Consider the following 15,100-nt stretch of genomic DNA (forward strand, 5'->3'; position numbering starts at 1 on the left):
TCAAGGATTACATTCCTAAAGCTAGTACCAAGGATTATCTACCTAAAGCCAGCACCAAGGATTACATTCCTAAAGCTAGCACTAAGGATTGCATTCCTAAAGCTAGCACCAAGGATTACCTTCCTAAAGCTAGCACCAAGGATTATATTCCTAAAGTCAGCACCAAGGATTACCTTCCTAAAGCCAGCACCAAGGATTACCTTCCTAAAGCTAGCACCAAGGATTACATTCCTAAAGCTAGCACCAAGGATTGCATTCCTAAAGTCAGCACCAAGGATTACCTTCCTAAAGCTAGCACCAAAGATTGCATTCCTAAAGCTAGCACCAAGGATTACATTCCTAAAGCTAGTACCAAGGATTATCTTCCTAAAGCCAGCACCAAGGATTACATTCCTAAAGCTAGCACCAAGGATTGCATTCCTAAAGCTAGCACCAAGGATTGCATTCCTAAAGCTAGCACTAAGGATTGCATTCCTAAAGCTAGCACCAAGGATTGCATTCCTAAAGCTAGCACCAAGGATTACATTCCTAAAGCTAGTACCAAGGATTACCTTCCTAAAGCTAGTACCAAGGATTACCTTCCTAAAGCTAGCACCAAGGATTGCATTCCTAAAGCTAGCACCAAGGATTGCATTCCTAAAGCTAGCACCAAGGATTGCATTCTTAAAGCTAGTACCAAGGATTACATTCCTAAAGCTAGTACCAAGGATTACCTTCCTAAAGCCAGCACCAAAGATTACATTCCTAAAGCTAGCACTAAGGATTGGATTCCTAAAGCTAGCACCAAGGATTACCTTCCTAAAGCTAGCACCAAGGATTATATTCCTAAAGCTAGCACTAAGGATTGCATTCCTAAAGCTAGCACCAAGGATTACCTTCCTAAAGCTAGCACCAAGGATTACATTCCTAAAGTCAGCACCAAGGATTACATTCCTAGAGTTAGCACCAAGGATTGCATTCCTAAAGCTAGCTCCAAGGATTACATTCCTAAAGCTAGCACCAAGGATTACATTCCTAAAGCTAGCACCAAGGATTGCATTCCTAAAGCTAGCACCAAGGATTACATTCCTAAAGCAAGTACCAAGGATTACCTTCCTAAAGCTAGTACCAAGGATTACCTTCCTAAAGCTAGTACCAAGGATTGCATTCCTAAAGCTAGCACCAAGGATTACCTTCCTAAAGCGAGCACCAAGGATTGCATTCCTAAAGCTAGCACCAAGGATTGCATTCCTAAAGCTAGCACCAAGGATTGCATTCCTAAAGCTAGCACCAAGGATTACCTTCCTAAAGCTAGCACCAAGGATTACATTCCTAAAGCTAGTACCAAGGATTACCTTCCTAAAGCCAGCACCAAGGATTACATTCCTAAAGCTAGCACCAAGGATTACATTCCTAAAGCTAGCACCAAGGATTACATTCCTAAAGCTAGCACCAAGGATTGCATTCCTAAAGTCAGCACCAAGGATTACATTCCTAAAGCTAGCACCAAAGATTGCATTCCTAAAGCTAGCACCAAGGATTACATTCCTAAAGCTAGTACCAAGGATTATCTTCCTAAAGCCAGCACCAAGGATTACATTCCTAAAGCTAGCACCAAGGATTGCATTCCTAAAGCTAGCACCAAGGATTGCATTCCTAAAGCTAGCACTAAGGATTGCATTCCTAAAGCTAGCACCAAGGATTGCATTCCTAAAGCTAGCACCAAGGATTACATTCCTAAAGCTAGTACCAAGGATTATCTTCCTAAAGCCAGCACCAAGGATTACATTCCTAAAGCTAGCACTAAGGATTGCATTCCTAAAGCTAGCACCAAGGATTACCTTCCTAAAGCTAGCACCAAGGATTATATTCCTAAAGTCAGCACCAAGGATCTAGCACCAAGGATTGCATTCCTAAAGCTAGCACCAAGGATTACCTTCCTAAAGCTAGCACCAAGGATTACATTCCTAAAGCTAGTACCAAGGATTACCTTCCTAAAGCCAGCACCAAGGATTACATTCCTAAAGCTAGCACCAAGGAATACATTCCTAAAGCTAGCACCAAGGATTACATTCCTAAAGCTAGCACCAAGGATTGCATTCCTAAAGTCAGCACCAAGGATTACATTCCTAAAGCTAGCACCAAAGATTGCATTCCTAAAGCTAGCACCAAGGATTACATTCCTAAAGCTAGTACCAAGGATTATCTTCCTAAAGCCAGCACCAAGGATTACATTCCTAAAGCTAGCACCAAGGATTGCATTCCTAAAGCTAGCACCAAGGATTGCATTCCTAAAGCTAGCACTAAGGATTGCATTCCTAAAGCTAGCACCAAGGATTGCATTCCTAAAGCTAGCACCAAGGATTACATTCCTAAAGCTAGTACCAAGGATTATCTTCCTAAAGCCAGCACCAAGGATTACATTCCTAAAGCTAGCACTAAGGATTGCATTCCTAAAGCTAGCACCAAGGATTACCTTCCTAAAGCTAGCACCAAGGATTATATTCCTAAAGTCAGCACCAAGGATTACCTTCCTAAAGCTAGCACCAAGGATTACCTTCCTAAAGCTAGCACCAAGGATTACATTCCTAAAGCTAGCACCAAGGATTGCATTCCTAAAGTCAGCACCAAGGATTACCTTCCTAAAGCTAGCACCAAAGATTGCATTCCTAAAGCTAGCACCAAGGATTACATTCCTAAAGCTAGTACCAAGGATTATCTTCCTAAAGCCAGCACCAAGGATTACATTCCTAAAGCTAGCACCAAGGATTGCATTCCTAAAGCTAGCACCAAGGATTGCATTCCTAAAGCTAGCACTAAGGATTGCATTCCTAAAGCTAGCACCAAGGATTGCATTCCTAAAGCTAGCACCAAGGATTACATTCCTAAAGCTAGTACCAAGGATTACCTTCCTAAAGCTAGTACCAAGGATTACCTTCCTAAAGCTAGCACCAAGGATTGCATTCCTAAAGCTAGCACCAAGGATTGCATTCCTAAAGCTAGCACCAAGGATTGCATTCTTAAAGCTAGTACCAAGGATTACATTCCTAAAGCTAGTACCAAGGATTACCTTCCTAAAGCCAGCACCAAAGATTACATTCCTAAAGCTAGCACTAAGGATTGGATTCCTAAAGCTAGCACCAAGGATTACCTTCCTAAAGCTAGCACCAAGGATTATATTCCTAAAGCTAGCACTAAGGATTGCATTCCTAAAGCTAGCACCAAGGATTACCTTCCTAAAGCTAGCACCAAGGATTACATTCCTAAAGTCAGCACCAAGGATTACATTCCTAGAGTTAGCACCAAGGATTGCATTCCTAAAGCTAGCTCCAAGGATTACATTCCTAAAGCTAGCACCAAGGATTACATTCCTAAAGCTAGCACCAAGGATTGCATTCCTAAAGCTAGCACCAAGGATTACATTCCTAAAGCAAGTACCAAGGATTACCTTCCTAAAGCTAGTACCAAGGATTACCTTCCTAAAGCTAGTACCAAGGATTGCATTCCTAAAGCTAGCACCAAGGATTACCTTCCTAAAGCGAGCACCAAGGATTGCATTCCTAAAGCTAGCACCAAGGATTGCATTCCTAAAGCTAGCACCAAGGATTGCATTCCTAAAGCTAGCACCAAGGATTACCTTCCTAAAGCTAGCACCAAGGATTACATTCCTAAAGCTAGTACCAAGGATTACCTTCCTAAAGCCAGCACCAAGGATTACATTCCTAAAGCTAGCACCAAGGATTACATTCCTAAAGCTAGCACCAAGGATTACATTCCTAAAGCTAGCACCAAGGATTGCATTCCTAAAGTCAGCACCAAGGATTACATTCCTAAAGCTAGCACCAAAGATTGCATTCCTAAAGCTAGCACCAAGGATTACATTCCTAAAGCTAGTACCAAGGATTATCTTCCTAAAGCCAGCACCAAGGATTACATTCCTAAAGCTAGCACCAAGGATTGCATTCCTAAAGCTAGCACCAAGGATTGCATTCCTAAAGCTAGCACTAAGGATTGCATTCCTAAAGCTAGCACCAAGGATTGCATTCCTAAAGCTAGCACCAAGGATTACATTCCTAAAGCTAGTACCAAGGATTATCTTCCTAAAGCCAGCACCAAGGATTACATTCCTAAAGCTAGCACCAAGGATTGCATTCCTAAAGCTAGCACTAAGGATTGCATTCCTAAAGCTAGCACTAAGGATTGCATTCCTAAAGCTAGTACCAAGGATTACCTTCCTAAAGCTAGCACCAAGGATTATATTCCTAAAGTCAGCACCAAGGATTACCTTCCTAAAGCTAGCACCAAGGATTACCTTCCTAAAGCTAGCACCAAGGATTATATTCCTAAAGCTAGCACTAAGGATTGCATTCCTAAAGCTAGCACCAAGGATTACCTTCCTAAAGCTAGCACCAAGGATTACATTCCTAAAGTCAGCACCAAGGATTACATTCCTAGAGCTAGCACCAAGGATTGCATTCCTAAAGCTAGCACCAAGGATTACATTCCTAAAGCTAGCACCAAGGATTACCTTCCTAAAGCTAGCACCAAGGATTACATTCCTAAAGCTAGTACCAAGGATTACCTTCCTAAAGCTAGTACCAAGGATTGCATTCCTAAAGCTAGCACCAAGGATTGCATTCCTAAAGCTAGCACCAAGGATTACATTCCTAAAGCTAGTACTAAGGATTACCTTCCTAAAGCTAGTACCAAGGATTACCTTCCTAAAGCTAGTACCAAGGATTGCAGTCCTAAAGCTAGCACCAAGGATTACCTTCCTAAAGCTAGCACCAAGGATTACATTCCTAAAGTCAGCACCAAGGATTACATTCCTAGAGCTAGCACCAAGGATTGCATTCCTAAAGCTAGCACCAAGGATTACATTCCTAAAGCTAGCACCAAGGATTACCTTCCTAAAGCTAGCACCAAGGATTACATTCCTAAAGCTAGTACCAAGGATTACCTTCCTAAAGCTAGTACCAAGGATTGCATTCCTAAAGCTAGCACCAAGGATTGCATTCCTAAAGCTAGCACCAAGGATTACATTCCTAAAGCTAGTACTAAGGATTACCTTCCTAAAGCTAGTACCAAGGATTACCTTCCTAAAGCTAGTACCAAGGATTGCAGTCCTAAAGCTAGCACCAAGGATTACATTCCTAAAGCTAGTACGAAGGATTACCTTCCTAAATCCAGCACCAAGGATTACATTCCTAAAGCTAGCACTAAGGATTGCATTCCTAAAGCTAGCACCAAGGATTACCTTCCTAAAGCTAGCACCAAGGATTATATTCCTAAAGTCAGCACCAATGATTACCTTCCTAAAGCTAGCACCAAGGATTACCTTCCTAAAGCTAGCACCAAGGATTACATTCCTAAAGCTAGCACCAAGGATTGCATTCCTAAAGTCAGTACCAAGGATTACCTTCCTAAAGCTAGCACCAAAGATTGCATTCCTAAAGCTAGCACCAAGGATTACATTCCTAAAGCTAGTACCAAGGATTATCTTCCTAAAGCCAGCACCAAGGATTACATTCCTAAAGCTAGCACCAAGGATTGCATTCCTACAGCTAGCACCAAGGATTACCTTCCTAAAGCTAGCACCAAGGATTACATTCCTAAAGTCAGCACCAAGGATTAACTTCCTAAAGCTAGCACCAAGGATTGCATTCCTAAAGCTAGCACCAAGGATTACATTCCTAAAGATAGTACCAAGGATTACCTTCCTAAAGCTAGCACCAAGGATTACATTCCTAAAGCTAGTACCAAGGATTACCTTCCTAATGCCAGCACCAAGGATTACATTTCTAAAGCTAGCACTAAGGATTGCATTCCTAAAGCTAGCACCAAGGATTACATTCCTAAAGCTAGCACCAAGGATTACCTTCCTAAAGCTAGCACCAAGGATTACCTTCCTAAAGCTAGCACCAAGGATTACCTTCCTAAACCTAGCACCAAGGATTACATTCCTAAAGCTAGCACCCAAGGTCTATTCCCTGACTTGGCCACTTGCCCCCCTCCTGAGGCTGACTACCAAGACCCAGCTATCTGTTTGGCTCACAGAAGCGATATCGTCCTGTGTGTGGTGCAGCTCACAGGGAGACATCTTTGTCAGGCCTTCCTTTGTGTACCAGAACAAGCTGGGCGGTCTTACCAAGAGGCGCACTACTTGAGTTCTTTTACCACAAGGACCTGGGATCTTGCCTGTGCAGTGTTGACCACACCTTCTGAGGTAACTCGCGGGTCCTTGGATCCTATGAAGTCTTTGATTCTCAAGTGGGGGAACCCCTGTTCTGCAGGGCTGGACTGAGAAGGATAGGATCCAGAGGCTGTCTATGCCTTATCCCTCACTGCCTAATGGTGTTTTCTTAGCATTCACAGTGTGGGATTCTATGTGCAAAATAATCCCAGAAGGAGAAATACTGGTTAATACCTCCTGACTAGGGCTGGAGAGATGGCTCAGTGGTTAAGAGCAGTGACTGCTCTTCCACAGAAGCCAGGTTCAGTTTCCAACACCCACTTGATAGCTCACAATTGTCTGTAATTCCAGTTCCACGGGACCTGACACCCATGGCAAAGCGCCAATGCAGATAAAATAAAAATAGATAAAAAAAAATTTAAAAAACCATTTAGGCTGGGTGTTTGTGGCGCACACCTTTAATCCCAGCACTTGGGAGGCAGAGGCAGGTGGATCTCTGTGAGTTTGAGGTCAGTTTGGTCTACAGAGTGAGTCCCAGGACAGGCTCCATAGCTACAGAGAAATCTTGCCTGGGGGTGGGGTGGAGGGGATCTTCTGACTAAAGTTTCTAGCACAAGACATTTTCATTCTTTCTTTTCAGGATTATTTGTGAGTGTTCTTGGATGAGAAAATGTCTATTGGAGTGTAATTGTGCCTATCAATAAAGGAAAACCAGACGGGGAGGCTGGGCTCCTACTCCAGCTCTTCTGAGACCCTGGGCAGAACCTTTAATCTCGTTGAGCCTTGGTGAATGCATCTGTACAATGGTGTTGAAAACCAACACCCCTCTTGAAAGCCTGTGGTTAGGATCAAACACACTCATGAATGTAAAAGCCCACGATGCGCTGGATGGGGGCGTATTCAGAGCTGTTTTCTGCATGTCAGCTGTTGACTGGTGGTCTGTCTAAGCAGATATCAACTGGGTTATCTTCCTAGACCATCAAACCAACAGGTCTGCAGGCCTCTGAGCATCCCGACAGCAATCTCACTGGTTAACAAGGACCTCACCATGCCTGGGGCACAAAGTTCCTGAGGGGCTAGCAAGGGCTCTTATGAACAACTTGCTGTGAGGAGCCTGCCTCAGCTTGTGTCAGAGTCTTTCAGGACCCACATTGCTCCAGAAAAGCATGCCTCTGCTCGTCCTGCCTTTCCCAGCGTGCCCACAGGAAGATCAGGGGGACATGGGCAATACGATGCCAGACACTGTGGCCTCCAAGTCACCCAGCCACATGAAACATTTCAGTACAACAAAAGAGAAATGGCACTCTTACTCCCTAGGTTCTCTCTTTGCTCTTCCACGTGTGTGCAGGTACATGTGTACACCCATGTCAAAGCCCTCAGCCATAGCCACACAGTAGGAAAAGAGTGGGTCTCGTTCCCAGCTGGTCTGAGTGAAGGACCGGTGACTGACATTTGCTCATCATGCCGATTTTCTTTCTTTAAGGGGCTGGAGAGACAGCTCAGTGGTCAAGAGCACTGGCTGCCCTTCTAACTCAGTCCCCAGTACCCACTTCAGGTGATGACAACCACGTGTTTTTTTTTTAAGACAGGGTCTCTACACAGCCCTGACCATCCAAGAACTCACAACCATCTGCCCGCCTCTGCCTCCCGGGCGCTGGGGTTAGGTGTGTGCTCCACTCACCCCGCCTCTGAGAACCACTTGCGAGCCCAGCTCCAGGGAGTCTGACACCGTCTTCCGGTCTCCGTAGGCGCTTGCACCAGGTTCACATATAAATATGTACACAGATACTCGTTTTTAAAAAAGACTTAAAATCCAACACGCTCTCCATTCCAGTGACCAGGATCACATGATTCCCTGTCTCTGGCACAGGTCATTCCAAGTGCCCAGCACAATCCCCTGTGGTTTTGAGAAACCAGAACCTACCAGACAGAACCCCCATGCAACACAACACTCATGCTCCCAGGGACCAGGACAAGGGCGTGTCTCTGGGAAGCCACCATTCCTCCATAGCAGTAGATGGGTCCTGTGAGTCTGTATGTGTCATGTGTTAAATCTCTCAGCTTCACAGCACTGAGGTTTTCCTCTGGGTCCCCAAGTCAGTGAGCCGGGATGTGAGAAGCCCACTATGGCCTCCGATGCTGCCTCTATCTGGAGGGAGGGTCCCCTCGCCCTTACCTTCTTCTGTGCTGAGGCTCTGCTTCCTTCTCCAGCATGACTTCCACCCTGTCTCCTTGTGTGCTGGACAGCAAAATCCTGGGAGACAAGGGGGACAAACATGGTGCCCTGCATTGCTACTCCAGCATCTGTGAGAACCACTCCTGCAGAGGTCAAACATATTCAGTGAGTGCCAGGGAGGCCCTGCATCACTCACCCCACAGAGAATTACTGAGCATGCACCACACACTAGCCACTGGGAATCCACAACAGTCCTGGAGCTGTTTGTGGTGTCATATGGAGGATGAAGACCTGAACAGGATTAACCAGGAACGGTCCTAAGGAGAATCACCTGTGCCTCCAACAGCTGACAAAGGCTGTGGAGCCTAGGAGCTCACAAGACACCTGTAGCATGTGAGCAGGCATGCGGGCGCTGCTTCACATTTATCTGAGAAAAATGGAAGCCATCTGTGTAGCTCCTTCAAATTTCTACCTTGAAAACCAAACACATTTATCACAGAAATCTGAAAGCAAGAAAAATGATAAAGCAAAAGATGAGCTTCCATAACTCACTGATAAGTGCACAAGCACATATATGTCAGGTGTTATGCACAAGTGTGTGTGTGTGTGTGTGTGTGTGTGTGTGTGTGTGTGTGTGTGAGTGCATTTGTGTGTGTCTATGTATGTCTACAAATGCATGTGTGTGTCTGTGTGTGTACAAGTGTGTGTGTACAAGTGCATTTCTGTGTGGCTGTGTGTGTACAAGTGTGTGTATGTGTATGTGTACAAGTGTGTATGTAAGTGTGTTTGTGTGTATGTGTATTGTACAAATGTGTATGTGTCTGTGTATGTGTGCAAGTGTGTATGCGCAAGTGCGTTTGGGTGTTAGGTGTAATGTGTACAAGTACATGTGTGCGTGTGTGAGTGAGTGTGTGTGTGTGTGTGTGTGTGTGTGTGTAGGAGCTCTCCACATTAGTCTTCCCTGTGTCAGCAAGTGAAGACTGACCATGCTGTGTCTCTGCGTGGCCATGCTGTCCTGGCACCCCTGCCATGGTTCTCATGTGTTTTCTACCTCTTTGTTAACTGTGTCTCACCTACTTCGCAACAGAATCTAAGTAGCTTGTAAAGCTAGAAATTTCCTTTCTTTTTAGCTTTGGTGACTGATATGGCAGGCTTTGCATATTCTGTATTTAACATGTTTGAAGGCTATTTTTGAACCATAGAGCTGTCCACTAAGAAAACAAGGGAATCCTTCTTTTTTTCACTCCCTTCTCTCAACTCCATATTCTTTTTTTCTTTTTTTCTTTTTTTTTTTTTCTCGAGACAGGGTTTCTCTGTGTAGCTTTGAAGCCTATCCTGGCACTTGCTCTGGAGAGCAGGCTGGCCTCGAACTCACAGAGATCTGCCTGCCTCTGCCTCCCGAGTGCTGGGATTAAAGGTGTGCACCACCAATGCTCGGCTCAACTCTATTCTTACAGGTATATAACATAATTTAATTCTTAGTGTATAAACACATACACACACACACACACACACACACACACACACACACAATTATTTAGTCATTTGCCAGACAAGAAAAACAAAATAAAAGAAACAGACAAAAAGCCCATCTGCTCATACAGATTGCTGCTTACTTGAGGGTAAAGAATATATTCTTCCTTCTCTTCCTCCCTCTTTTGTGTGTGAGCATGTTCCTGTGTTCACGTGTGTGTGTGTGTGTGTGTGTGTGTGTGTGTGTGTGTGTGTGTGTGTGTTTGTCTAGGCCATAGGACAAGCATGGTGTCATTTCTCAGGTGTTATTGAATCCTTCCATGCAGTGTTTTAGAGAGGGAGACCTGTCATTGACCTGAAGCTTGCCAAGTAAGCTAGCCTTCCCGGCAAGCAAGCCCTTGGGATGGACCCTCCTGTCTCCATTTCTTCGGTGCTGAGATTCCAAGCATGCCCACCGTGCCCAGGGTATAAAACATGTGTTCTTTGATTTGAACTCAGCCCTTGACTGACTAAGCCATCTCCACAACCCTCTTTTTTTTCTTTTCTTTTTTCCTTTCTTTTTGAGACCAACTATGTGTCCTAGGCCTTGAAGTCACCAGGTCTTCTAGGCTGGCCTTGAACCACAGTTATCATCCTGCCTCAGCCTCCTGAGTGCTGGGATCACAAGCCTGTGTCACCGTGCCTAGCTGAGCCCAATGCAGAGTACACGAGGACATTTATCACCCACTCAGTCACTCACCCCTTAGCAAGCCTTGCTAAGGCACTGCACTCAATGCTGAGAACCTTGTCACAGCCTGGTGGAAGAAGATGGGGGCTATGGGAAGACTGGGAGGGACGATGCTTGGAACTGGAAGGCTTTCTGAAGGGGCCAGTGATTGAAGGAGTTAATTACAGGGTAACATGGCTGAGAGACAGAGGGGCTGAGGAAGACAGTCACATGGCACAGCTGTTATGGTTTTGAAGAGAAAGAGGAGGCCACAAGATGAGACATACTGGCCAGTTTATTATAGGCCTGGCAGAGTAGGGAGACTGAGAGAGAAGAGGAACAGGGGTAATGGCTGACCGCATGGCTGTTCGCCATAGAGAAGCAGAGAGGATGCCTAGGTGAGAGAGCAAAGAAGAAACAGAGAAAGCGAAGCAGGAGAGTTGGAACTTTTAAAGGGAAGACTGAGCATGCACACTGAGGCTCCACGCGTGCCCAGAGTCCTCACAAAGGCCGTAATGTGTGGCGGGTGATGTGGTGAAGGCGTAGCACGTTTTCTTGTTTGTGCCCTTACTGTTGCCAGGGGCAGGGTCTGTCTCTTAAAGAGGTAGAGCCGATCAGCATTAAAGCCTGAACCTTTCATTCCCACCTCTACTTATTATTTAAAAAGGTGGGGTGTTAGACATGGCAGGAATAAGGGCGTCAAATTCTCAAGACTGCTTCCTGCTGACGTGGGGGGGCATTGACCATCTTTGGGGGACCTGAGAAGGTTGGGGTGCTGTCACGTCCTGGGGTAGCTGGTTGTTTCATTGCAGTCCAGGCTGTGTGGAACTCCCTGGCGCCTCTTAGACCTGGCAAGATGTTGGCAGAGCAGAAGACAAGGTTAAATTTAGAAGAAAATTTTTTCTTAGGTCCTGTCACTTGAGGGGAAGATTATAAGATGAGGGAGGGGTTCCCGAGAAGTCCCAACATGAGGGAAGGGAGTCCTGGGACCAGGGAAAGATTGAGTAACTGGAGTGAATCTCCCCTGTTTCTTTGGATCCAATTCAGCTCCCTGGAACTTACAAGAATCTTTAGAGTTTGTGGAAACGTAAGTATTAGACACATTAGCAGCATATTCTTGTTAGAAGCAACTTAGCTGAAAGCATTAACATTTTAAAATTGACAGATATTTTTAGGACAATGAAAAGCATCTTAATCATTACGGCCTGCGTGAGGACTCTGGGCACGCGTGGAGCCTCAGTGTGCATGCTCAGCCTTCCCTTTAAAAGTTCCAACTCTCCTGCTTCGCTTTCTCTGTTTCTTCTTTGCTCTCTCACCTAGGCATCCTCTCTGCCGCTCTATGGCGACCAGCCATGCGGTCAGCCATTACCCCTGTTCCTCTTCTCTCTGAGTCTCCCTACTCTGCCGGGCCCCTATAATAAACTGGTTAACATGTCTCATCTGCCTCTTTTCCTCTTTTTTCTTCAAAAACATAACAACAGCTACAGTGGATACAGCATGGTGCATGGAGGCGTTCACTGCTGGCTTAACACGAGAGAGCACAGAGAGGAACAGCAATGCCTCCACACAGGGGTCATCTCACTGACACGGGCACCCAGCTTCTCAAGCTCTGAGACTCGAGGCCTGACTAAAGGAAGCCAAGACCTTTAGGAAATTAGAGTTAGTTTCAGGGTCTTTTCTACCAAACAGGTTTTTAGGAGGTTACTTTAACATTTGATAAGCCATCTAGATTATCACTTGCTACTGTGCCTGACCCAGCAGAAATTCCTCTGCCCTGGGCCTTTATGATTCAACAGAAAGGGACAAGGCTGAGTGTGTACAGAGGGGCAGGGAGCAGGGGCAGGGGCAGGGGCAGGGGCGGGAGAGGCTGCTGATGCTGACAAAAGTGAAGAAAAGGTAAGTGCATCTCAGCCAGTGCATGGACACAGCTCCTGGAACACAGAAAGAAAGAAGTCACTGGGCAGAGGACATGCAACCTGGGCCCCACTCTGAGCAGAATCTCTAAATATACCCAGAGCTCAGATACCCAGGCAAAGATCCCAACACGGGACTCTGAAGAGCCCATCTTAGAAGCATGGATCAAGGACCAGATGGCTGGGAGCCTGAAGTTAGGAAATACATACAAAAGGAGAAGGAGGCATCAAACTAGAGAGTCCTGGAAATCCACAGGGTAGGATAATCCTGTTGCATAGTATGTGTCTGGTGATGCTAACACACATTTGGAGACTGAATGAACGAAGGAAATAGAGGACAGTGGTGTTAAGTCAAGAGAGCGCTATAGTATCCATTGCATTTAACATCCAAGAGATCACCTTGTACCCCAGTGCCGGGTCCCAGCTTGTATCAGTCCCACGCTACAGAGGCTATCTATTCTGGACTGATGCCTCTGGGGCTGAGATCAGGGCCAACCGAATGGCCCCAGATCCATCCCGGAGTCAGGGGGATGACTGGGAAACTCGAGCTACGCAACGGCGATAAAGATGAGACACAGGCATCTTGTCATTTCAGCAGAGTTCTCAGTCCATGTTGGAAAACTGGAGTCTCCAGTTTATTCTAGCATCATCCTAAGTAGCTTTCCAACAGTGGGGGTGACCGCAGAAGGCATCTACTATCATGTATATAGCTGACATCAAGTATTCTTTTAATTCAAGAGTCACCTAAACAGTCCCTAGATACATAGACAAAAACCTCAGGACAGATGTGGGCTGCACCTAGGGCCTAGATCTGTAGTTATGCAAACTAGGAGACATTCTCCACTGAGGCCAAACCATCCGACAGCAATTTAGCCAGCATCTGAAAGACAATGGGAGATTCAGGCTCCTGGAAAATGGAGCGGAGTTTGGACCCCGATATTTTATAATCGATAATTTTTGGTCCCCGACACCCCAGGTGGGATCCGTTGCAGGTGTTGAGTGGCAGCAAGTGCAGGTGTGGGTACAAAGGGTGGATGGTGATGGAAGAGCACAGACTGTCCAATCAGAAGTGTAGCCACACCTTAAAAGCTCCACTTCCAGCCCACATTGGTGGCGCACGCCTTTAAACCTAGCACTCAGAGGCAAAGGCAGGAGGATCTCTGTGAGTTCGAGGCCAGCCTGGTCTCCAGAGCGAGTGCCAGGACAGGCTCCAAAGCTACACAGAGAAACCCTGTCTCGAAAAACAAATGAAACAAACTGAAGGGACCAGCTTCCCTTTTGGAAGCCATAACGACCAAACACGTGCTCTATGACCTTGTCTTAGTCACTAGAAAGTCAGATGCCTGCCTCGTGACAAAGAAACAATCAGAAGTTAGTCACTAGAAAGCCAGATGCCTGCCTTGTGACAAGGAGCCAATCAGAAGTTAGCTGGTGGCACTATGCTTTATGACCCTGGTTGTGCTTTGCGGACAAGCGCACAGCAATGACGCACAAAGCATAGCAACCACCCTGGGAGGGCCTATGGGCCCTAACAACCAGTTGGCCAGTCAACACAGGGCAAGCCCTCCAAGGCTGGAGGCACACCAATCGTGAGCCTGTGCTTACCCCTAGACACTCCCCTTACGCTGTCCTATAAGATCTCTTGGGAGGCCCTAGGAGCTGCCTTTGCCAGCCATCCGCCATGGTGGGTGGGTGAAAGACCCGAGCTAACATGGGGTTAGCTCGTTAAATTACAATAAAGCCTTATGCAGCTTGCAGCAAGCTCTCGAATCCGCCTGGTAATTGGGGTGACCGAGAACGTGGCCTGGGACCCCGGATACCTGAGTTTTCCAGGGGTCTAACACAAACAAACAAACAAAGCTCCATTTCCAAACACAGATGGTCATTGGAAGTTGCTTCTGATGTAACACATGGAAAAGCAGGATGTAAAACTTGATGATTCCAGCACTCTACACTTTGAAACATTGAGAGCTGAGTTAAGGGTTCATGCTTTGGACTAGGGTGACAATAGCTCTGTTGGGAAAAACAAAAACAAAAAAACCTATGTTAGTGCCCCAGAATCCACAAAAAAAAAAAAAAAAAAAAAAGCTAAACATGGTAGTGCCTGCTCATAACCCCAGAGCTTGCTGGAGAGGAGGCTAAAGGTGGACCCCTCGTGGAGTGCTCAGTCTATTTGGTCAGTTCCAGGCTAATGGGAGACCCTGTCCCAAAACAAAACAAATAGCAACCACCAAAGCCAGGTAGATGCCACCTGAGGAATGGTAGCCTGTATTGCCCTCTTATGCCCACATGCTTGCATTCATGTGAACACACACCACACACATATATGTATATATAAAGAATTCAGCCAGACTTCCAGGGGTGCGCCTCAGACAAGCCCACTGACGAAATATATAATCATGGGAACGTCTCTCAGTGAATCAAGGGCTGCCTGGTACAGGAAAATGTCAGTTATGATCATTGTTTGGTTTTGTGAGATATGCACTCATTATGTAAACCAGGGTGGCCTTGAACTCTCCTTCCTTCTGTGGTAGCCTTGGAGATAAGCCATCGTGACTGGTTTAAAGTGTCACTTATTGTGTGTTAGACACAGGCACCTGTAAACTGAAGCAAAGTGTCTTTGAAAAGAGATAACAAATACAGTGTCTGAGTTGTAATCT

This window comes from Cricetulus griseus, chromosome 5 (assembly GCF_003668045.3).
Source record: "Cricetulus griseus strain 17A/GY chromosome 5, alternate assembly CriGri-PICRH-1.0, whole genome shotgun sequence".
In the NCBI taxonomy this organism is placed as follows: Eukaryota; Metazoa; Chordata; class Mammalia; order Rodentia; family Cricetidae; genus Cricetulus; species Cricetulus griseus.